Below are 26,388 nucleotides of genomic sequence, written 5' to 3' on the forward strand. Positions count from 1 at the left end.
AACTAATCTTGTGCCACTTTATAGAGGAGGAAAGGGAGGCACAGGAAGGGGCAGAAACTAGCCTTGTAATAGACGGGACAGGAACATCAAAGTCTGTTCCTTGAATACTAATCTATATTATAATATCCTCCTTAGAGAAAACTCAAGTATGTACAACGAAAACAAAACTCACCCATGACAATCCTAGAGACCAAGTGGTTCCTTTCACTCATTAGAATATGCAAATAAAGAACTCTGCTGTGCGATTCATAATTGCAATTCAAATACTGCATCTATTTAACATAGTATTGTAACCATTTTTCCACTCCCTCCCACAAATTTCTCATGTTCTAAATACTATAGTCGACAGAAGTACATGGCAATTTAGTTTGCCTCTGTTTTCAATGCCTTTCTTCAATGACATGTTAAACATCTTTATACAGAAATATCTCTCTCTGAACTTACATTTACTAAAAACCAAACTTTCTGCTCTTTAGTACTCTAAAAAGCATACAGATTTTAACAACATGATTCATTTGTCCAGGGTGTGTAGATGTAATTCTAAACTGTCTTATTAAATAAGAAACACGGAGCCAAATGCAGAGTTAAAAGACCAGAGATCAGCAGCAGACAAGAGCTAAGACCACCTTATCTTACCACTCGCTGCTGTCCTTCCCCTGAGAGAGAGAGACCTTCTTCCTGTGCCCTGTCTTTTTATTGCCTTTCTGTTCTGCCTTCTCATTGGCTGTAAACCGAACCACAAAACTTCCTCGTCATTGCCTGTCTATACAGACCTCCAGGTCTCTATGGTTGGTACTGAGATTAAAGGCATGTGTCACCATGCTGACCTTGTCTTTGAACACACAGAGATTCTGCTTGCCATGTAATCAGATTAGGGTGTGTGCTACCACTACCAGACTTCTGCTTAATGACTTGCTCTTAGCTCTGATACCCAGGCAACTTTATTAACATACAAATAAAATCACATTTCAGCACAAATAAAATATTACCATAAGGGTGTTTTCCCAAAGCTGTTATAATGATTTGGTTTTTTTAAGCATGTTCTGGACAATCCAAAGAGTAAATTTCATCAGCGTCACTTTGAGAAACTTTTTCTAATTAAGTGGGAAAAAACAGGATTGCGTTGCCATTTTGGTTGCAATATTTTGTTCATTAATAGCCATGGACATTTGTCATATATATAATATCTGATCTTTTCTGTGATTGCTTTTTTTAAAAAATGAAACAAATAAACACAAGAGATTAGCCTGGAGCTGGCAGCTTATGGTTATAATCCTACCAGTTGGGAGATGGAAATAGGTGGATTAGAAGTTCAAAGTCATCCTCAGCTACATAATGAGTTGTGAGGTCAGCCTGAGCAGTATGAGATGATGTCTCAAAAACAAAAACTGGCCAGTGAGATAGTTCATTGGGTAGACAGATGCCTGCTGCCAAGCCTGAGAGGGAGAAAATTAACCTTGTACACAATGCTCCTAACTATGAATGCCAAGACAAGTCCTCAACCTGGACCTCGTGCTCTAGCAAACAGCCTCCAGAATGCAGTCAAGGGTGGAGGCACAAACTGGCCTGTCTCCTCCAGTTCTACTGGACCTCAGCTTCAACCCACTATTCTCACAGGCTGGAGGGACTGGCATGGCCTGTTATATAAGTCAACTTTCTATTACTGTACCTGAGACACTCAATTTGAATGGAGCAAACGTTTATTCTGGTTCATTGCTTTGGAAGATTTGGTCCATATTGTTCAGCCCTGTGCCTTTGGACATGTGGCGGGCCAGCAGATTATGGTGAGAGCGTGTGACAGAGGTAGACTGCTCACCTCATGAAGACCAGGGAGCAAAGAGAGACAGGAAGGAGCCAGGCTCACAAAATCTCCCTCAAGGGCATGTTCTCAATGACCTAACTTCCTCCCGCAAAACCCCACCTGTTGAAGATTCCTATCTTCCCAACAGTGGTATAGCCTGGAAACCAAGTCTTCGATATGTGTGCCTTGGGAAAATATACACACACAAGATATTCATTGCCCCATTACAGCTGTGCATAATTCAGCTGCCATCAGGAGCTTGCATGTGAGACCAGCCATGGTCTTACTTGCCTGTGAGACCATGCCATGAGTTAGCCTTTCAATTTTCTATTCACCAGATTTTGTTCTTCCTTCTCATGATATTCTCATGATATTATGAGAAGGAATCTTCCTTCTCATGATATTATGATCCGGTTGTGACCAAAGAACCATAGGCCTTTATAGATTTGGCTGCAATCAACCTTTCTTAAACTGATTGTTGAACCTATAGCATTTCTCCCAAACTCATGATGTTCTTTAAGGGACAGAATGGGAATCAAGGGCAGAATTTTGTCCTCACCATCCTGCGTGTATACTGGTTTTTAACCCTGACTGAGTGTGGGATTCGCCTGAGCAATGTTACAGCTCACTCCCAGGCCATGCCTTTAAGAGGAGAGGTGTACAGCATAGCCACATTTGTGCTGCCGGGCTTTTAACCCAGCCCCAGCACCCCTGTGGAGCTGGCTCATCTATAATTAATTAATCAGTTTTAATATCCTCTCCATCAGCCTACATCTCCATGCAGCTAACTTCCTTGTCACCGAGGTAGAGTTAAAACATCTTGCCTGACATCCCCTCATGAATGCAGGATGAGAGTCAGATACACTGAATAATATCATAGAATCATAGAAGCTGTGGCCCCAAGCCACGGCGGTAACATCCCTGCTATTAATAGAAAATGTTTACACTGGAGTGGAAGAGCTTTTTAATGGACTCAGCATATGTGCAGAATAGTGTTAAATCAGTGGAAGATTGAGGAAATATTAGGGGGACATTTGCAGCTACTCTCGTTATTAATTTGTAGTAGGTCTTTAATAGAGCAACAAATGAGAACATCTTTGACTACCTGTTTGGCCAATCAAAATAATGAGAAGGAGAAAAAAAATCACCATCTCAGAGACAATTACTAAATGTGGATTTCACAGTGAAAATTCTATCAGAGATAAACCCAAACAAAATGCCTATCTTAAAGCATATGGCCTGCTGTTAAAAACACTATTAGGCAAAAAATAAAAGTATAATGATTCACGTGTATGAGAGCTAATAACTAGATACAACAGGTCCCCTGATTTAAAGTTAAATTGGTGGTGTATTTTATTGCTAATTTTATAAATTGAAAGTTGGGGGGAAATCAACAAGAAAACAAAATCTACTCAAACAGAAAACAGAATGGAGTTAGGGACTTAGATACATATTTGTACAGGAAAACGTCTCGGATCCCTGGGGATGATAAGATGCCTGTTGAAAGAAACATAAAAGGCAATGATGGGAAATTGAATAAACCCAAATTATGGAATGTTTTTCCCATATTGCCATTCGGTTGTGGTTACATTGAGAGATAAAGACGTGCCATAGAAAAGAGGTGGGGAAGGGCTTCCTCCCCTGAAAAAGATCTTGTAAACAGGCAGAGACAGTTATTTTAAATGGCTGCCCTGCTTTGCATGCATTTATATTCTGTTAACATAAAAGACCAGAAATGCAAAGCCAAGAAAACCAGAAAATGTAATTAGATTGGGAACTAGAGTTAGGGGTGGGTGGGCAGGGAAAGACTGTAGTGTGTGGAGGAGGTGGGGGCTGTTTTATCTTCTGTTCACAAGCCTGTAGCTAAAGGACAGCTTCAGAGAAGAACACCCTTACTTCTGCAGCTGGAGTCAAATTCCTCAGGTTTGTGGAGCACAGAGTGAACCTGGGGGAATGCCAATCTCTCCACAGTTGACGATTAGGGAAATAGACTAGATGACAGATCTGGAAGACCCCACTGGAAGCCTGGCTGGAATATTTAGTCGCAAAAGGACACCAATAGAAAAAAACACAGCTGTGGGAAATGAGTCTTTGTTACAGTCCCAAACAGGCCCAGGAGCCCACCTATCAGAAACCATCCCCACCTCAACCAAGAGAGCAAACATGGGAATTAACTAGGGAAGCCAAGTTCACCTTCAGCTCCGGCCTTCCCCCAGCTGTTTGGACAAGCTTATGACGTGTTGTTGTGTCTGTTAAATATAATTGAGAACGGCTTGCTCTAGGGGAAGGGAAGGATTTGATTAACGGGAGTGTTTCTTCTCCCTTTCTTCTTTCTTGTTTTTGTTCAGCCTTACCCAGTTTTTGTTTTTTGTTTTTTTAACTGTTCTTTAAATCATGTCATGTTCTGGGGCAATTTCTACTTTCTGTTATGGACAACTAAATGCTACAGGGACATAGGCACATATTTCACATATTTACGGTGTGTGTGTGTGTGTGTGTGTGTGTGTGTGTGTGTGTGTTTTCTAGGATGGAATAAAAAAGGCAAAAAGAGGGGAGTGCATCCCAGAATGGCTGGTTTTAGTACCCCAACCTCAACAAACTCGTAAAACCAAAACTGAAGTGGACTATGAAGAACTCTGAAGAGTAGCCAAGTGGCTTGTTCCCCAGGTTCCCGCTGGTATTTGCATTGGGCAGCTGTAATTTCTTTGCTAACATGTAAATCCTTCCATTCCTGTCTGTGGCTTCCCATGTGTCACAATTATATACCACTATGAACGCCATGGAGAGTAAACTGGGAAAGAGTGGTGTGACATCGACCAACCATCACATACAAACCACAAGTTCCGAAAGGAGGAGAGGATTTATGAGTGAGCGAGTCAAGAGAGCCCCAGACAAGGAGAGCAGACGTTGTGGGGTTGACACAACTGTGATCCAGTCAGACCCCAAGGAAGGAAGAGAGAAAGACAATGGAACAATGCTGCTCTTGCTTGAGGACAAACCTGGTCTCAAGAGCATTTGGTTTCTTTTTTTTTTTTTCTTAAAAAAAAAAAATCAAATAAATAGGGCTCAGAGTTCCAGTGGTACAGCTCATTAGCATGTGGTGTTTACATAAAAAGGACATGACCATCAATGTGATCAGAACTTGGAGGGAGCTTCCGGTTAGTGAAATCCCAAAGAGGATGCTTGGGTTTTCTTGCTGCTTAGTGGATTCCGTGGTGTGTCTGATGAATCTGTGGAAGGTGCTGGGCCGTAGACACAGCACATTCAGAAAGCAAGAGCATCACCCTTAGTGTTTGGTTTTCAGTGGAGTTACAGAGGAGGAAAAGGACAGAAGGCTGGTGAAAATCAAACACTCTCAGTACATTCCTTACGGCATTTATCCCCCCCCCTTCTCTACACACACACACACACACACACACACACACACACACACACACACACACACACATAATATCTATATTGTTGGTTTTATTTTATGCCTTCGACACAGGGTCCCAGGCTAATCTCAGACTTGCAACCTGCTCCATCCTCCTAGGCTATCCTCTGGCCTCACAATGCTTATAAATGCATTTTTTTTTTCCTTTTCATTCCCAGAACTACACCCATTCCCAGTAATTTCCACAGAATTGATGCAATACTACAGCACTGACCGAGCCTGTTTCTGGACCTCTGCTTTATCAGATTGCCTGTGTAAGCATTCCCAGGCTTGGAAGCTTCCATTCTCTTTCAGAGTCCTTGGGACATAGTTCCAGTCCTCCTTCTGACGTTTGCGGGAGCACCATAGATGTGCCTCGTGGTGCCTCGCCAAGCATTTAATGAACCTCCCCTGAGTAGTGTGTGTGCATGCAGCAGGTTCTCATTTGCCTTTGCAACATCCAGTGTCTTGCTGCAACCTTCTACTTGGGCAATATATCTACCTCCACCTACAACGGATCTCACCCTCGCTCCTCTTCAGCTTTCTGTCCTCCTGTGCATTAGAGTGATGTTCCATCTCTTCCTGATTCCTTCATTGTCCAGAGGGGACTCTCGGAACTCCGGAGTCTCAGGACTGAGTCTCATCAGGTTGTCAGTCGGGTTTTTTCTGCAGCTGTCTGCCTCCTGCAGTCAGTCTCTTCTCTGTTCCCCAACCCATGTCTGCCCTCAGAGACCTCAGTTTACTACCTACCTACTGTGTTCCAAAGCCCCTGCAATAAGAGTCTGCTGTCAAGATAGTCCTGGTCATAGAGGGGGAAAATCCTTACGTCACTAAATATATCCCCACTATATGTAGCTCTTTCGGAGGGTCCAGGGCACGTGTCTCTGGGGTCAGTGGGGGCTTTCTTTCATGGCCCTTTTTCAGGTTACTGTGCATGCATCAGGTGTTTTTTTTTTAAAGACTTGCTCCATCTCACTGAATGTGCCAATAGCTGATTAAGGCTGGAAATTATCTAGATGATCTTTGAATTTCTTCAGTCTTCCAGGAAAAAAGATTTGGGGCCAGAGTAACTTCTCCACAGAATATCTCTGGAAGCCAAAACAAACACTGAGTTGCTTCAACAAAAAAAAACTAGTGTTTAATGAATGGCATGAAAACAAAACTTTTCCATGTGTATGGTTTGTACTTTTTAATTTTATGCCATTTTAGTGAATGACTCATTGAAAATAAATGCTCCCAAGCATGGTGATATACCCCATTCATTCATCCAAACACTGAGGCAGGTGAATCTCTGTGAATTTGAGGCCAGCCTGGCTTACATAGCAAGTTTCAGGACACCCAAACCTAATATAGAGACCCTGTCTAGAAAAGAAAGAAAGGGAGAGAGGGGGGGGGAGGGAGGTAGGGAGGGAGGGAGGGAGGGAGGGAGGGAGGGAGGGAGGGAGGGAGGGAGAGAAAAGCTATATTCAGTACAGTTTCAATTACTCTGGGACAAACTGGAGATGCTAGGTTTCTCTATATTTTTGTCTATTGCAGGATGGACGGTAAAAGAATTATGATGTAGCAAGCCTTTAATGTGGACAGGGATGAGGAAAACTACAGAAAGAATACAGGTTAGTGTATAATGTTCAATGATATTTCACAGTTCTTAGGCTGGGGAGATGGCTCCGTCTCAAGATACTTCCTTTGTGAGCATAACAACGTGCGTCCACATCCCCAGCACTCACAGGCACACACACATCCTTGGCTACCTCCTGCGTCTGATGGATTTGTTTCACTTCTCAATTCTCCTACCCCAGGGTGGGGCACTGGGGAAGTAAAAAGCAGAGTAATTCAGCCTTGACTTTGGCTAGCTCTGGTTCTGACCCAGATGTTTGCTTGGCAGATAAGGAAGTGAGCAATAGCAGGCCGTGGATGACCCTGAAAGTCCTACGACCTTTGCTCAGCCCCTTTGTTCCGCTGTGTCTAGAGCAGAGCTCAGCCCAGGACACCTGAACTGTAGACTGAGCCCCACTGCATACTCTTCCTCTGCATCCCACCTGATCTGCCACTTTGTCGTCATGTGACACGGGGTCTAGGGGTCAGGTGACAACACTCGGGGACAGGACTATGAAATAGTGGGCTTTTCCACCTGCCTACCTGCCGTGATTTGAGGACAGTCTGTTCTCTCCAACATGTGTACTGACACGTGATTGCCACTGCAGTGGTACTAGGGCGTGGGCCCTTAAAGGGGTAGCAAGCAGGAGGTGATGACTGCTGGAGGGAAGTCTTGCTCTCCTGGGATTAGATCAGTTACCACAAGAGTTGGTTGTTATAAAGGCATCTGTCTTTGTCTCTGGATGGCTGTCTCTAGCTCTTTCTGCAATGATTTGAGGTATAAAAGATAGTCACCAACAACATGATGCCCATGCCTGTGGGTTACCCAGCATCCAGAATCACAAGCAAAAACCAACTTATTTCCTTATAGATCACCCAGGTGCATGTATTCTGGTGGCGGGGGAGGGGGGGGCATGTAAGTAATGTTACTTTCATAAGAAACAAACATATTCTCAAATAAGTGTCCTTTGTGTAAATGGGTCTCAGGACTGAAGCTTTTTACAGGAAACCACCCCATTTTCCACCAAGCACCACAGTCTTGAACTCAATCAAGCTCAAGTTCATAGCCTTGAAGTAGTTCATGCCAATGAAGACCAGTGCAGACTCTACTGAATACCTGTCAGCTGTCTGTTGTCCTCTTGCCACAGACCACACACTCAATCCATTTGTGATGTTCCCACTGGCAGGCCTGGAAACCCTTAAAAACAGATTTCCAGACTGAGGTCCAAACAAGCAGATGAAGCATCTCGGGGTGAGTCATAAACACATCCCTGTGCATGGCGCTCACACTCCCTTCAGGTGTCTTTGTTAGATGCCTCATCATACCAAGCACACTCATGACTGGATTCGCATGTCCTCTGGGGTCTTGTAAAATTTACTGTAGCTGATTCTGAAATGTCAACTCTTGTCTTGAGATGCTGAGGCCTTCAGAAAAATTACAGTGAAGGACACACACTCACACACTGAAAACAGAGCGTTGACTTGTATACATTCTCAACTTGGAAACACTGGGTCCAACTTTGCTTCCTCCAGTGTAGTGGGTAGCTAGCTGTTCCAGCTTTGTCCTGGAAGTACTACCCCCATTGAGGCTTCCATTAACCATCACGCCTACGAGATTGGGCCAAGAGAGGACCCTGAAGACCTGAGATCCAGATGTGCTGGCTCTCTTGGTTCCTGGATCCCCGACGCTGGAGATAGACCGAGCAGAGTTCTCCAGAGAACACCGCTGGACTGCATTTCATCTCTCCCGGACCCTGTAGCCTATCCCTTCACTTGTGAGTTACCTCACAAAATAAACCTCCCTTTTAACTACGTGGAGTGCCCTTAATACTTCCACCAATACTCCAGTCCATGTTCAATTAGTGGGGAAAGAAAGAGGCAAAAGCAGACACAACGGTATGAAACTGTACCTCCCTGTATACATTACCTCATCTCTAGCTGCCGTCAAGCACTTGACACAATGCCTGTGCTATGTCTATGGTGGTTCTACTCTATCACTTGGAGAACACTGAAAAGGAAAATGTTCACTACAGACATAATTTTTCCCTATCTGCAACTGGTTAACTTCAGGATGCAAGCCCACAGGTACAGAGGGCTGACTGTCCCTAACAGATGGAACAGATGGCCATCTCTGCCCTCCCTCCAGTCCTGTGCTCGGAGCATCCCCAGGAACCTCCCTGCTATGAAGGCTTCTGTCTGGTCCCCACAGCAACAGCTCTGAGGTGAAGAATGGGAAAGGAAGTCCACAAAGAGAAGGGTTTTAAACCCCCAGTGTGTGTGCTCGGCTTGTTGGGAGCAGGGTTTCTTCCAGAACTCCCACGTGCCTGAGAACTAGACCTTCGGAGCCAGCAGATGGCCTGCTCTGTCACAGTAGCCCCTGGGTCATGAGCTTAGCCTGGCTACTGCCAGGCTACCCTGGACACTCCTAAGCTCATCACTTCTTGTCTCAGAGCCTAGAAAGTTCCACAGCTTGATAGCTTTCTGATTAGGAAGCCGAAAATAAAACCATCAGCTCCAAAGGAAGAGTCGGAACCTTGACTGTTCATCTACATGTGCTTTCCCTGCCTTGAGAGGACATTCACAATTTTCTTTTAATTTCTGCCATTTTGTTAAAATATGTGGTTGGTTACTGACTATGATCTTCATATCCTTAAGATAGATGTAGAATTTTCTTTGCTAAGCTTAAGATTATCTTTACATACCCTTTGTGATAAAGTGTTATAGATATATACAAAGAAATTTTCTGTAGTTACTTCATAAGCTAAAAAAAGTAAATAAGAAAAAAATTATATAAACCAGTATTTGAAATCATGTAAAGAAGGAAAGCAGCTAAAGAAATATACAGTCTCAGACAGGGAGAAAATGTGAGATATTTTCCTGCGCGATTTTACGAAAATGAAAGCCCTGGGATCACAGGGAGTGTTAAGTCACTGTGCTCTGGGCACTTTTACTCCATACTCTGTCACCTTCTCTTCCCTGCATCACCACTCCTGAACGTTCAACCAAACAGCAGCACCCTCTGCCTTCTGGAACATCAGGGTTACATCAAAACACAAGGAAAAGGAACCCAAGCCAACGCAGGCCTGACTCGCAGCAGAAGTAATTGTCGCGGACGTCAACAGGCTCTTGCATGCCAGGGGACTGGCCTACTGAAGCACATAAAGTCGGTGACATAACAATAGGTTGGAAGGCGTGCAGCTGAACTGAAATGCCAGAACTGTTGACTCCAGTAGAGAGTTAGGAAAGAGCAGCAATAAAGTCAGAAGCTGATGTGGATCTCTGAGAGAGTTCTGGTCGCTCAGCCACATGACTATCCCCCCAGGGCAAGCTCTGTGGAGATGGGTAATTGATAGAAATTCCAGATAGGACTCTGAGAGCTAGGGTGACAGAGATTTCTAGGGGAAACATAAGAAAGTAAGAAACCTAAGAAGTCACCTTTGCTTGAAAGCCTCAGCCCCTAAAGGTAGAGGGGAGCCTCGGAACGCTACCCTATGCTTTCCTACTTCCAAGAGGGGAGTCAGGGCCTAGCAAACCTGGAAGCCAAAGGATCCTCAAAATCACAATGACTTGCACTCAAAGAGTCTAGGCCAAAAGGAAAACATGGTGTGATGATACATCACTAAGGAAAAGTGTCAGTGGATTTACTGAGCCGGGAGACAGGTGCTCTCTTCTCAATACTGCTAACACATGGTTCTCTTCTACATCTCACATACAGACCTCCAGTAATTAACCCCGATTCCCTTTTAGGTCCAGTTGTTAGTGGATCAGGATTTCACTTAAGAATTAACTAGAGTATTATTTTCATTTTCAAAGTTAAAAGTTCTGGAAACTCAAGTTCTTGGTGAATGAAAGTTACGTACTTCCTATAGATGTTAACAGGAAGATAAACTAATAACACATAATAGCTACATTATAAAAGATGTTAAAAATCCCGAATATCCTCCTCAGTTAGGATGGGTCACTCTAAGGACTTGCTTAAGAAATAAGCTCAGGGACTGGAGAGATGGCTCAGGAATCAAGAGCACACGCTGCTCTTGCAGAGGACACAGGTGTGATTCTCAGCACCCACATCAGGTAGCTCACAACTACCTGTAAATCCAGCTTTAAGGGAGCTGATGCCTCTGACCTCTGTGGGCCCAGGGACTCAAGTGCACATCCCATACATATACACATAACCAAAAATAAATTTGGTTTTTTTTTTTTTTGAGACAGAGTTTCTTTGTGTAGCTTTAGAGCCTAACCTAGAACTCGTGCTGTAAACCAAGCTGACCATGAACTCACAGAGATCCACCTGCCTCTGCCTCCCGAGTGCTGGGATTGAAGGCGTGCACCACCACCACCCGGCTGCGCCCAAAAATAAGTTTTTAAAAAAAGAAAAGAAGCTTGATAAAAGTTTAGGTACTCATGCAGTCATTGCAAGGTAATTGTTTTGAATAGTCAAGTCATTATCAATATGAAGCAATTCTCTTCGGAAATGGATACATGGAAAGTAGGAGAAATGAGAAACAACAAAGACCTTGGTAGAGCAGACTTACTTCTAAATTAAATTGGGGTGGAATGTCATGACTCTGAGTCAAAAGACCTAAGAGAAAACTGTTGCCATTACCTACTAGGAAGAAAACTAAAGGAATCCGTTTGGTTAGCAAAGATATTCAGTTTGAGCCTCCGGACATTCAAGTGGGAGAGTTAAATAAGAAATTCAATGAAAATCTGGCTGGCAACATGGAAGAAGAATGATTGGCACACCATTGGATTTGACCTCTGAGCTCAAAGTCTTCAAGAGGATTAGAACAGTTCCTCACATTGACAAATGCTGTATCTATAGATTCAGGTACAACTGATTGGAAATACTTAAAATAAAGACCAAAAAAGACAACACCTGTACCTTAGTTAAGTGTGGCAGCAAACCTCAACCCTGAAGAAGCTAAAATACAAGAATTATGAATCCTATGCCAACCTGAGCTATATAAAAATAAAATAAAAATAAAATATCCAACCAGCAAGATGGTTCAGCAGGTAAGGTGCTTAGCCACAAGATTAACAACTTGAGTTCAATACTTGGGACCCATGTGGTGGAAGGAAACAACTCCCAAAGTTGTCCTCTGACCTCCACACACTGTGCATACATGCATGCAAATAAATAAAATAATAAAAATAAGCTATCTATTTTAACATATATATTCTTCATTTTCCCCTAAGTTATCCAGTATAGCAACAAAATAAAGTATTTACATTGGATTAGGTGTTATAATAATTTAAATATGTGGGAGGTTTGTATACATGCTACATCATTGGGCAGAAGGGACTTGAGCATCCTTGATTTTTTATATCCTTCAGGCCCCAGTACAGTATCCTTCACAGACACTGAGGGACTACTATTCTATTTATAAAAGAGAATTCTAGGAACTGAAACCTAGGAATTCCACAGATAGAAGGTCCAGTTAGTGAAAAAGGACACAGAGGCTTATTTGAGGTAAGAGTAAGACCCAAAAGGCAGATAATCCTGGAAACAGGAAAGAGGGCGAAAACTGGAACACACCTCCGAACTCAGCTTGCTCCATCTGCATTCCTCACCAAGTTTAGAGGTCACCTTGCTAAATAATCTATTGTCAGGCTCACTCTGGCTTGACTGCAGAAAATGCCTCTGACGTGTGGGTGCCGATGGTGACAGTTGCCTAAGCTGGCTTTCAGGAATCCAGAGGCTGCTGTGTGTACAGCTCGAATCAGGGTTAATTGCCAACCTCTTCACGTGGGTCTGCACAAGGACATGGTGGGTGATCTCTGCACCTCAAAGCAAACGCCACAAGCAGATCTTGCTATTACCACCACTCTCTGAACCTGTGAAAACCTAGGAGGTCTATCTGCACACATTTGTGGACCTAAATTCACTTTCTCCTACTTCTAAGAAAAAAACAGGCCCAGATGGGTTTTCAGCAGAATGCTGCCAGACTTTCAAAGAATAACTATAACCAATACTTCTTAAATTATTCCAAAGTATAGAAACAGAAAAGGTACTTCCAAACTCCTTCAATGAAACCAGTATTACTTTTTTTTTTTTTGGTTTTTTTGTTTTTTATTTGTTTATTTGTTTGTTTGTTTTGAGACAGGGTTTTTCTATGTAGCCTTGGCTATCCTGGAACTCACTCTATATACCAGGCTGGCCTCGAACTCACAGAGATCCACCTGCCTCTGCCTCCTAAATGCTGGCATTAAAGGCATGTGTCACCACCGTCCAGTGAAGCCAGTATTACTGTAATGCTAAAAACGGATAAAGACACAACAAAACAAAGATACTACAGGCCAATATTCCTGATGAAATAGATGTAAAATCCTCAATAAAAACTGAATACAGCTATATACCAAATAGACTATCCACCACAATCAAGTTGGCTTTATCCCAGCAATGCAGAAATGGCTCAATAATCTTAAGTCAATAAATGTGATAAATCATATATGTGTACTTAAAGATAAAAATCATATGATCATCTCAATAGATGCAGAAAAAAGACTTTGATAAAACCTAACCTACCTTCATAACAAAAGTCCTAGTCCAGAGGATCCAGATTTGATACCCAGTACCCACATGACAGCTTACAGCCATCCACAACTCCAGTTCTAGGAAATCTGATGCCCTCTGCAGACATCAGGTACATACATGATGCCCATAAATGCACATAGGTAAAACACTCACACATGTCAAACCAACAAATAAATAAAATTTCTAGAGAAAGAAACTGAGGAAGACACTAGAAGATAGAAGGGTGCTCAAGACTTGGTAGAATTAATACTAGGACATGAACATCCCACCAAAAGCAATTGCTAGATTCAGTTCAATCCCAACCAAAATCTCCATGACATTCTTCACAGATGTGGAAATAAGGACCCTAAAATTCATAGAGAAGCAATAAAGACCCCAGAGAGTCAAAGCAATCCTGAGCAAAAGGACAGTGATAGAGGGAATACCATTCCAGATCTCAAGCTAATTACAGAGCTTTAGGAATAAAAACAGCATAATACTGGCACAGAAAACAAACATGAAGATCAGTAGAACAAAATAAAAGACCTACATACCAGAGTACGTAATTACAGCCATCTGATACTTGATAAAGATGCCCAAAATACACACTAGAGGAAAGACAGCATCTTCAGCAAATGATGCTGGAAATACTGGATGACCACATGGAGAAAAATGAAATTAAACATGTAACTGTTACCCTGCATAAAAATCAATTCCAAATGGACCAAAGACTTCAATATGAAACCTGAAATCCCAAAACTGCCTGAAGTACTCTACAATATACAGGTTCAGGAAAAGACTTTCTGAGCAGGACTCCAATCACCCAGAAATTTCACCCAACAATTAACAAATGGGAACTCATAAAACTAACAAGCTCTGTACAGCAAAGGAAACAATTGATCAAGTGAGAAATAGGAGAGCATGTGTGTGGAAACTATACAACTGAGAGAGGGCTAGTATCCATAATATGCAAAGAACTAAAAAAACAAAGAATCAAGAAAACAAATGACACAATTTTGAAATTTAAAAAAAAAATGAGCTATAGAGCTGAACAGAGGGTTCTCTAAGGGAAAAATTTAAATGATTAAGAAATATTGGGGAAAGTGTTCGATATCCTTGGCAATAATGGAAATGAAAATCAAAGCTATTTTGAGATTTCAGCTTACTCTAGTCAAAATGGCTAAGAATAAGAAAACCACTGACAACAGATGCTGAACAGGATGTGGGGGATGGGGAGCCTCATTCAGGGTTGGTGTGATTACAGAATGGTGCAGCCAATAGTAAATCAGTGTGGATAAGTCTCAAACAGCTAAAAGCAGGTCTATCATGTGCTTTTGACTCTGAGCTGTATGACTCCTTGGCATATACCCAATGACCTCTGTACCCTACTTTAGAGATACCTGCTCAGCCATGTTCATTGCTGCTCAATTCACAATATCTAGTAAACGATGGGGGGGGGGATGCCCTTCAATTAATGAACAGATAATGAAAATATGGTACAGATACACAATAGAATTTCAGTGCCTGTAAAGAACAATGAAATCATGAAATTTTCAGGTGAATAGATAGAATTGGAAAATATCCTAAATGAAGTAACCCAGACCCAGAAATGCAAAAAAAAAAAAAAAAAAAAAAAAAAAAAACCATCTTCTTCCCCATTTGTAGCTCCAGCTCTGAATCTTTAAATTTGAGTATAGGACCTGAAATAATCACAGAAGTCAAGAAAGAAGAAAGGAACTATGGCTGGGGGTGGGTTCTGTAAGGGGGTCAGCAGGGCTCAGGTACTGGGAAAGGGAAAGGGAAATGGGATGACGTTAACTGGGGAGGGGCAGGGAGGATCATACAGACGGAAGGGGTGGGAGGAGGGAGGACTAGCATTAGAAATGTTTGAAGAAGCTAAAGGGCAACATAATTCTAAAGCTTAATTAAAACGCCTGTATTGGATGTATTTTAAATGGAGTTTTGCCACATGGGATAGTAATGCTCCCCATCAGAGGCATAGGCTGTCTAACAAACAGCCCACTGCCAGGCATGGGAAATCTCCCTTCAAGACGTTGATTGTGGGAGCCCAAGAGACTCCCAAAACAATATAGGCTAGTGTTGTTGCCCCTGGTTGCCTCCCAGAACTTGAAGATAAGTCCCGATTGCTGAAGAGACACCATGCACTTCAGACACAGGACTAGGAGAAGACGCCATGTACTTTAGAAACAGGGCATGGAGAATCCAAACTGGATCTGACCTCCAAGCCTTGTCCCTGAGGACTAGCTTCATATAGCAGAAGGTGCTGCGCAAGTTTCCAAGGGGGAAAAGCAACCAATAGTCCTATCTAGCTGTGTTGCCTATGAACCACAATGGTGATCAGCAAGGCAAGATATTTTTGCAGGTGTAATGGTGGCACTCATATCCTGGTGTTAATGGCATTCAGATCCTGGTGTTAGTGGCACTCAGATCCTGGTGTTAGTGGCACTCAGATCCTCTTGTCAACTGTCAGCTGTCTAGTTAGACTTAAGGCATTCTCAACAGGAGAATAAACCTAGCCAACTAACAACCTGAAGAGAATCCACTACCACCATGTTACTAAATCAGTATAGTTCCTTACCGAATTCTAAATAATTATCCTTATACCCATAGATAATTATAGCTCTCATACCTTATCAAAATGACTTTTCTTTATGACAAATGGAGACCATTACATAAAACCACAAGTAGTCAAAAGCAGGATGGAACCCAGCCCCAATGGGTACATCCACAACACAATTTCTTCACCTAAGTCCCAGGGAACATCATTTAAGAAGAGCCATAAAGGTTTTAAAAGCCAAAGGACCAGGAAACCTGCTGTAAGATGGTGTCTTAGAAATGACAGAGAAGCTTCATCCATGATACCTCAGCATTATGGCTGACTAAACAAGACCTAAACAAAGACAACACCAACAGACATGCTAACACGGAAGAGGGACATCTCATGGGTTTCCACCCCTAAACAAAGAACTACAGGCCACTAACAAATGCTGGGAGCCAGAGAAATGATCTTTTCCAGGGTTGAGTCCCATAATACATTACATACAAGTAACACTAAGAGGACAGAGAAAGGCGTGCTTATATATGTAACAATAACAAAGGAAAAGATGTCATGAATTTAAGACGGGGCATGGTTGATGGGAAGGAGGGGCAGGCACATGAGAGGGGTTGAAGGGAGGGAACGGAAGGAAGAAATAATGTAATTACAATTTAATTTTAAGATAGTCTGTCACAAAAACATAAAGTATAAGACACTTTAGCAGCTTAATTAACAAGCATGAGTTTAAACATTACCCAGCACTGAACCATGCACTTCCTATTCATCGTAAATCAAATCTCAACACATGTCAAAGAATGCATGTTCTATTTGTCAATTCTTTCACAACACCAAAAGAGATTAAAAATGAATAACAAAGGAATTCTAACCAAATAAGCAAGAGGCACTTATTTGGAAATTAAAGCCATGCTTCCAAAGAATTTATGAGTAAAAAAAATATGACAGAAATTAGAAGACAGGGAAATGGAAAGAAAATGAAAATGCACACATTGAAATGTGGGATGGGACTAAATTTTACAGGCATATTTTCTGCTTTAAATGCCTATATTATTGGAGAGGGCTGAAAATGGGCAGTGTATCCAAATCCAGAGGTAATAAAAAGTGAAATCAAATATAAGGAAGGCAAAAATAAGGTAGAAAAAAATCCAATAATGAAATTCACAAAACAGAAAACATACAATGGATATTAACAAAGCCAAAATACTGGGTCTTGGAAAAAAACTAATTAAATAAACAATCTCAGGAATGGAATGATGACTCAGTGGTTAAGGGCATTTGTTCCACAATCATGAATTTGGCTCCCAAAACCCACATAGCAAGAAGAGTGTATTAGTTACTTGTCTGTTGCTATGATAAAACACCATTACCAGAATGACTTATGGAAGAAACAATTTACTTTAGCTGATGATTCCAGAGAGAGAGAATCCATAATAGTGTGAGGAGACAGCAGGAAGCTGAGGGATCACATTAACCATTAACATGAAGCAGAGAGAGTGAACTGGAAGTGGGTGAAGAGAATATAAAGTCTCAGAGTCCATCCCCAGTGACATACTTCCTTCAGCAAGCCTCCATATTTTGGAAGTTCCATAGCCTTCCCAAACAGGACCATCAGAGACCAAGTATTTAAATACAGGAGCCTATAGGGGACATTTCTCATTCAAACTACCACATTCTGCCCTTAAGCGCCATAGGCTCATGTCCATGTAATAACCCAAAAAATTTTAAGCCAACTTTGAAAGCCCACATGGTCTTTAACAGTCTCAACACCATTCAAGAGTCTAAAGTCCACTCTCTTCTGAGACTCAAGGCAATCTCTTAAACCTTGTAAAAGCAAAGGCAAATTACATGTTTCCAACATATGATGACAAGAATATACATTTCCATTCCAAAAGGGAAGCATGGGGGCACAATGAGGAAATACTGCCATAAAGCAAGACAAAAATCCAGTTGAGTAAACCCCAAATCCTGTAGCTCCATATGCGGTGTCTGGAGCTTTAGTTTGATGAGGCTTAGGTGGCTCAGCTCCTCCAGCTTTGTTGCCTGCAATATCCATCTTTCCCTTGTACTGATTCCCCTCCCTGTATACACTTCTCCTTTATCGCGATCTCGTAGCTCTGGCATATCCAACATCATGGAAGGCCCCACTACAAGCCAGGCTTCACTTTCACAACTTCACACACAGTCTCTCACAGCATCCTTGCAGGGATTTTCCTGTTACACATGGCTTGGCCTCAGCAGCTCTCTGAAACCATGGATGCAGAACCCAGGACCCCTTCACTTTTGATTACCTGAGTGGGGTCTTGCCCAGAGGGCCCCTTTGTCTCATGCCAGTCAAAGCAGGAAACCTCTCCTCAGTGATGCTCATCTCCTTAACAATTATAATGTCTCTTTCAGCATATCCTTTGACTGTAACATAAGCTTCCTAGTGCTTTTTTCTCTCCAAATTATGCATTTTATATTTCTTTCTTTCCCTTGCTCTTCATCATTGTAGTCAAGCATAAGAGTAACCACTAATAACCATTCCAAAGTCTCAGTGTTGCTGTCTTGAAATTTCCTCTGCTAAAGAAATTAGTCCATCTTTTTTTTTTAATTCAGCCTTAGGCAAGTTCTTAGGACAAGGGCAGAAGGCAGCCAGATTCTTTGCCAAAACAATACAAGAATGGTCTGTACCCAGTTGCTAATAGAGAACTTATTCCCTCAGAAACCTCTGAAGCCCAGCCTCCATACTGCTCTCAACACTAATGTCTCCAGGCTTCTGGTTGGGCAGTGTGTTAAGCACTGCTTAGAGGACTGGGTTTCAGAGAGAAGACTCACCTGGTAAAAGTTCCAAAGTGCTTGATGCATAAGCCTGATGATCTGAGTTCAGTCCCTAGATCTCATAGTGGAAGGGGAAAACCAACTCCACAAAGCTGTCCTCTTATCTCCACACTCCATGAGGCACATATAGGCCCATGCTCACAGGTGTGTGAGCATACACACACACATGCACACACAAATACACACATACAAGTGTGTGTATAATAATTTTAATAATTTTTTCATTAAAAAAATTAAATCATCAAAAAGACACGTAATTTATTCACCACTATACTAGAGGGTCTCACCGGTACAGTAAAAGAGCAAAACAGACAGTGTTTCAAATGTATTTTTAAAAATGCCACTGTCTTTCTCTTTAATAATAACCACAGAATGTGATACAGAGTGCACACAATGTGTAATACATACTAATGTGCAGCAAAAGTGTTGAATACTTGATAACTGAAAAGGTTCACAGCATGCTACCACACAACAGCAACAGCAAGGATACTTTTTATTCCATCTAGTTATTTAGGGGGCACACACATGCTATGGAGCAGGTATGGAGGTATGAGGACAACTTGCAGGAGTAGACTCTCTCCTTCCACCATGCAGGTCTTAAGGACTGAATTCAGGTCATCAAGTTTAATATTAAACACCTTTACCTATTGTATTAGTCAGGGTTATCTAAAGTAACAGAACTTATAGAATGAATCTTTCCATATACATTGATAGAGCAATTATTAGAATGATAGAGTCTATGGTCCAGCTAATCCAACAATGGTTGCCTATGAATGGAAGTTCCAAGAATCCAGTAGTTGTTCAGTCCACCAGGCTAGATGTCTCAGCTGGCCTTTAATATACTCTAGAATCCCAAAGATGTAGTCTCTAATGCCAGTGAAGGAATGGACTTGCTAGCAGGCAAAAGCAAAAACTTCCTTCTTCCATATCCTTATATAGGCTCCCAATATAAGGCATGGCCAAAATTAGAGGCAGGTCCTCCCACCTCAAAGATCCATATTAATAATGTGTCTTTCCATCTTTAAGATCCAGATTAGAAGTGGATCTTCCCACTTCAAATTAAGCAAAAATTCCTCACAGGTATGCCCTATTTTTGGATTTTAGTTAATTTAAGATATAGTCAAGTTGAAAACCAAAAATAGCCATCACACATACTGAGCCATATCATCAGGCCAAGAATAATTTTAAATGATACTATTTATAACAGCAAAAATCAGGGAAAAAGGAAAATGGAATAGGAGAGGCAGTGAATGCCTCAAAGGCAAGACACTCAAGGGAGTGATAGCCTGAGTTGTAAAAATAAAAGTCTGTGGTCAAGGAAGATGGTTGAGTCATATTTCAGAGGGAAAGTCACCCCAAGAGAGGACAAAGGGTAGAGATGGCAATAGAAACAGGTGTCTGAGGGGAGACAGAGTCACCAGGAACTTTCCAGCTTCCTTGAATAACCAAATGGCAGGGAACAGTCTGTGGAGTTTGTCAAGTGCTTGTTTCTGCATGGCTTGATTTACATCAATAAAGGCAGGAAAACTGCTCTTATGTCCATTTCCCCACTAACCCACCCAATGTAAAAAATAAGATAAGTAAAAAACTCATTTAATCTGGCTAACACCACACACACACCCGCTTAGCCATGCAGATTGCTGTCATGTCAGCTGCTCCCCATTATGGCTGGTGGGAACTGTGGGTCCCTGATGCTGCCCAGCCATAAGAGAAGAAAACATACCTTGCACCGCCAGCCTGGGGAAAGAGTGAGATCCAAACATCACAGTGCCTGGCTTCTAGAGAATGCTTAAGTTTATCACTGTGCAATGGTAGTGGATATCTGTTCTACCTATGACCTTGAAGTACCTGCCCCTGAGGAGTAGCCTCAGGGCTACCCTTAAGACCTGAAACGCACTAACTCCAGTCTCTTTTCTCTCTCATGGGCTTGGATGGACTCAGGCAGAAGAACAGCATGGGACTGTACCTCAGCCTTCCAGGACCCCATGATAAATCTCCTGTCCTGTAGTGAGTCTTCCTTCCTAATAAATTCCTTTACCCTTTAAGTAGACTCTGTGGATTTCTTGTAATACCTGGTGCCCAACATGGGGCCCAATGCCAGTGAAGGAATAGACTTGCTACCAGGCAAAAACAAAAACTTCCTTCTTCCATGTCCTTATATAGGCTTCCAATAAAAAAAGGCATGGCCGAGATTAGAGGCAGGTCCTCCCACCTCAAAGATCCATACTAATAATGTGTCTTCCCATCTCCAAGATACAGATTAGAAGTGGATCTTCACACTTCAAAATAAGCAAAAATCATACAGTCAAAAAGTCATTGATTGATCTACTGTAAGGCAGGACTGTCTGCATTTGTTATGTTATAGCCTGGCTTGGGAGAGTCATAGGTGGAGTATGTAAGGGAAGGTGAACTGCCCTGTATTAGTCAGCATTCCACCATTGCAAGCAAGATGTAACATAATTAACTTAAAAAGCAGAAAGGTTTGCTTTGGCTCACAGTTGAGGAGGTTTCAGTTCACAGTCAGTTAGTTGCCTTGGGGCTTATGGCACAGCCATGGTGGAGAAAGTATACAGAACAAAGCTGCACAGCTGGTCAGTTTATGGTTAATTGGGAGGGGGGTCAAGGTGAGGAGACGAGACAGACAGACAAACAAGATAGCCAGAAAGAGAGAGAGAGAGAGAGAGAGAGAGAGAGAGAGAGAGAGAGAGAGAGAGAGAGAGAGAATATGAATCAGGATCCCTTTAAGAACATATCCCAGTAACATAAGATCTTCCACCCAGTTCCACCTCTTAAAAGTCACACTCCTCCCAAGCTGGGACCAAGCTGGGGACTGAGCCCTTAACATAGGCCTTTAGGAACATAACAGACCCAAAACACAGCTATCTACTTCTGCTATCCACCTCTGTTGTGGAATATTTGATCACACTGTGTGTAAGGCACCTTCTCATTGGTTTAATAAAGAGTTTAATGGCCAATAACCAGGCAGGAGAGAATAAGTAGGACTTCCAGGGAGAGAGAGGAGCTAGAGATGAATCTAGGCATGCATGAGACACCAGTGAGGCCCTGAGGAAGTGAGACATATATTATGGAGGATAGATAACCAACCACGTGGCAGAATGTAGATTAATAGGAACAGGTTAATTTAATTTATAAGAGCTAGTTGGGAACAAGCCTAAGCTAAAGGTCAAGCTTTCATGATTAATAAGAAGTCTCCTTGTCATTTTGGGGAGCTGGCGGTCCCAAAGAAAGTCCAACGAGAAAGTCCGGCTACACACCTCCTAGATACAACTCCCAGAATGGAGCTAAAATTCAGAAACACTTACTTTTTTTTTTTTTTTTTTTTTTTTGGTTTTTCGAGACAGGGTTTCTCTGTGCAGCTTTGCGCCTTTCCTGGAACTCACTTGGTAGACCAGGCTGGCCTCGAACTCACAGAGATCCGCCTGGCTCTGCCTCCCGAGTGCTGGGATTAAAGGCGTGCGCCACCACCGCCCGGCTTGAAACACTTACTTTTGAATTCACAATTTTTAAATTTTTCTTTCTCCATTTATTTATTTATTTATTTATTTATTTATTTATTTATTTATTTATTTATTTATTTATTTATTTAGTGTATTCGGAAGGGGAGGATACAGAGGTTGGAAGATACCTTTTTGGAGTTATCTCTCTCCTTCTACCATACAAGTTCCAGGGATCAAACAGCTTAGTGGCAAACACCTTTACCCACTGGCCATCTCGTCTGCCCCAAACTTACCATCTTTAAAACAAGCCACTGTTTAAGCTACAAACATGCAGATGTGTGCATTGATGAAATGTCTTGACTCACACTTACAAAATTTCTGTTTTGTAGTCAAATACGTCATCGTTGGTATGTTAATGGGACCAAAGATAGTGTTCTCTGGATCTGGTAACAGAAAAATCACTGACCATGCTCAAGGGGTTGGTTTAAAATGTAAAAGGGGCCAGGAGGCTATGAGTCGCTTTGTGTTTTCACAAAGAAAGCAGAAGCAGGCACATCTAACTGCATGTGGTACTCCGCTGTGGTTGCCCAGACGACTCCCTTAACTATGTCAGGAAGCCAGGGGGTGAAATAGCCTGCTTTTGACTTCTTCAACGGAGCTGGATAGGTGTTACCTCCCGGCTGATGAGTAAGGATCGGCTCGATGACCAAACCCAGCGTCCCCGTTGGTGTGCATCTGATGCACATTCTGTACTGCGCAATCACTAACTGGCACGGATTCTAATTTCAGTGCCGCGATGTAGGCCTTGATTCTCTATTAAAATTGGAAGTGTTAATTTACCAGTAATCACTCCGCTTTCTCCCATCGCCTCGCTGGAAAGGACAGGCCCTTACTGCATGGATAAAACGGAGTAAGGCATTTAGTGCTAGGCCGTGATTTTAGACCTCCAGCTGTTTTACTGGTTGTGTAACTAAAAATAAGATAATGTTATGCTGGGTAACCACGGCTTTTGTAGGCATTCACATTTTACAAATCGCTGCACAGTATGCAAACCATTATATTTTTAAATGCTTAAACCCAGCTGAGGAGCCTAACACTTCCATTATTAAAGCAGAGCCTGCTAGCCGGTGAAGTGGGACGCCTGTTGGACAGGGAGGCTGGTGAGCTGAGTTTACCTTCCCTGTCCCCATAGCCCTCCTGGGAGCCTTCATTCCCAGCCTGCAGTGATGCAGAGCAGGATCCGTAGAGGTTAGCGGTTTTGTTTTTCAATTTGACTTGATCTGTAAACCCACTGCTTATTCAAATAATGCAAAACAGAGAATCGAGCACGGAGCGAGCACAGTGGCAAGAAACACCACGCTTCTCTAAACAGGCTTGTATTAAAAGCGAAGGGTCAGAGGAAAGAACCTGGCTGGTTCACGTCATGCAAACACATAAAAGTGCTGTGATATTTATACTTCTATGATCTAATCAGAAACCCCAAGCACAGTGTCTTTCACTGAATACCTCTCTTGCATGAAAACAACTTTGGTAAACAACCCTACGCTGGAGTTTAACAACACACGCACCTTCAGAGAGGCCAGGCATTCAGGACAGGCACTCCCTTATCTACTGCTCTGTGTTGTCACAAATCCTGGCAGGAAGTTATCAGGACCCTGAATGGGACCCGAAACCATTTCCAAGGTTCTTAAGGTTATTTGGTTTTTTTTTTTTTTTTGGTTTTTTTTTTTTTTTCAGAGCTGTTGTAGTTTGTAATTTCCCAAATACCATCTCTCACAGTAACCACAGCTTTATGTAAAGGCATTGAGCTGGGCGTGGTGGCACACACCTTTAATCCCAATACTTGGGAGGCAGAGGCCACCTTGGTCTACAGAGTGAGTTCCAGGACAGTCAGGGTAACACAGAAAAACTCTGTCTTGAAAAACCAAAGCATTAAAATAAAATAGAGATATCTAAAGGTCATAGAAAGATAGCCAAACAGTCATCCTTGGGCAGGAAAGATGGTAGTTTGGTTTCCCTACGCCTCCTGGGAAACTAAGTGATTTCAGTGTCAATCAATCAAGAGCAGTCAAAGGCTGGCATAGTGGACTGCCGGCCACCAGCACAACATGAATGTCCACTCACCGTTCACCGCTGCTAGACAGTCATTTGACCACACACACACACACACACACACACACACACACACACACACACTGAATCAAGCAAGCAGTGGAGAAGCCGGACACACAATACACAAAGGGAAGCCCAATTAAAGCTGTAGTTCCCAACAATGAAAATGTTGAGCAAGAGGAAAGGATGGAGTAGGGCGGGATTGGAAATTGAGACCGTCAGCAAGAATTGACATTAGAAATCATTCCGTGAATGAGTTCTTGAGATTAAAGGATTGATAAGGGGAGAAAGTTGAAATTATTGATTCTGTAAGGAAAAATAAAGCTTAAAGAGAAACTGGGTTAGAAGCATAGTGCCCCTGAGGATTCTGAAAGATGAAGATGTATAGAACCTATCTGCACTAACAAACCTCTTACATTCTAGAGTGATGAAGATGGAGTCCCTTCCTCCCCCAGTCCTTCCTTCTGGTACAGGTGATGTTGATGTCTTCTAAGGATTTAAAACTTGACCTTCTGTTGGGGCCTTGAGGCCATGACAGATGAAACCCTGACTGGGCTCCGTGTGTCTCCTGTTAGGTTTGGGGAAGGATCTGAGGGATAGAAGGAAAGCTGAATTCATGCAGTTCAAACTTCTAAATCTGGACTCAGGAACCTGTCCCTCAGAGAACCGTACTGCCTGTGGTCCCACAGTAGAGGAGATATAAATGAAGTCTTTTTGAAACCAAGTTGTGTTCAGATTACTCTTGTCAGGCTTCATCTGTACATCACACTTTCTACTTAGCATGGGGAATAACGAATGAAGGAACTAATTCTTTAAAACCATACATATCCCACTCACAAGGAACAGAAGTAAAATTTCAGAACAAAAAGAAAAACTGTTTAAGTCATGATTTGGTAAGGACAGTGTATAGTCTGAGAGCCTTTTGTAGGGATAAAAGGCCACCGTGGACCCAAGATGGGGTGTGGACAGAGGCCTGGCCTCTGAATCACAACTTGTCTTTCCTCGTAACTCTGGCTTAATCCTCAGGGTGTGGTAGACACTCCCAACCCTATTCTGGAGATACAGTCTCAGTTTTTCCTAAGGAAAATAAGAGCCAAGTGATTAGCTTGGGGTTTGGTCGGTCTTTCAGAAGCTCACAATATCTACACCTAAAATCAAATTTCCAATATTACCCTACACACTGCAAAGGTGGCTCTTGGTTCTGCCTTTGTTTGGGGTTTCTGGTCGTCCTAAAGAAGCCCAGGGACCTCTGCCATCATTTTCAAATAACGCCAATTCCTAAGATTACCTTTCTGAGCCTTACCTGCCTTAGCTTTCAAGTGCATGGCTTTTACTCAAGAAAAAATAAAATGTAGCTATTCCAGAGGTTGTCTAGTGTGGGGCTGCAACCCACCCTTTGCATCTCAAGTGGGCTCCAGATGAGGTCCCCCTACTCACAGCCAGCACCACCTCTGCCATCCTGTGTTCTGAAATTTAATTCCTTCCCACTGAAGTGTGCTCTATCCCAGCTCCAGCTGCCCCTTGTCTCAATCAAATGACAACAGATTCATTTGTTTTCTGAGTCCTATTGTTGCTGAGAAAATACTGTACTTGATAGCGTCCTGAGTGAAGAGCCTCATCTTTTCCTCCTTACAAGTCACCCAGCCCACATGCAGTTCGGGCTCCTCCCTGGAAAGTTCCAGAATGTTCTGAAGTCCTTCTGTACAGCAATTCTTCTCCCTTCCTTCCTTCTTTTTCTATGGTTTAGGCTTTCTTTTTCTTTTCATCTTATGTACTTTTTAAATTTAACTATTACTGTCTTGTGTGCCTGTGAAGTATGTGTGGGGGCACATGTACCACGGCATGCATACATGTGACAGTCAGGGGACAACTTTGCAGAGTTAATTCTCTCCTTCCACATTTATGAGGGTTCCAGGGACTAGACTCAGCCTACCGTGTTTGCATGGCAGCACTACTGATTGATGAGCCATCTCTCCAATGTGTTCGATACCTCCCTCCTCCTCCTCCTTCTCCTCCTCCTCCTCCTCCTTCTCTTCCTCCTCCTCCTTCTCCTCCTGCTTCTACCAAGATCTCACTATATATATAGTCTTAACTAGC

The sequence above is a fragment of the Peromyscus maniculatus genome, chromosome 5 (assembly GCF_049852395.1).
Source record: "Peromyscus maniculatus bairdii isolate BWxNUB_F1_BW_parent chromosome 5, HU_Pman_BW_mat_3.1, whole genome shotgun sequence".
NCBI lineage: Eukaryota > Metazoa > Chordata > Mammalia > Rodentia > Cricetidae > Peromyscus > Peromyscus maniculatus.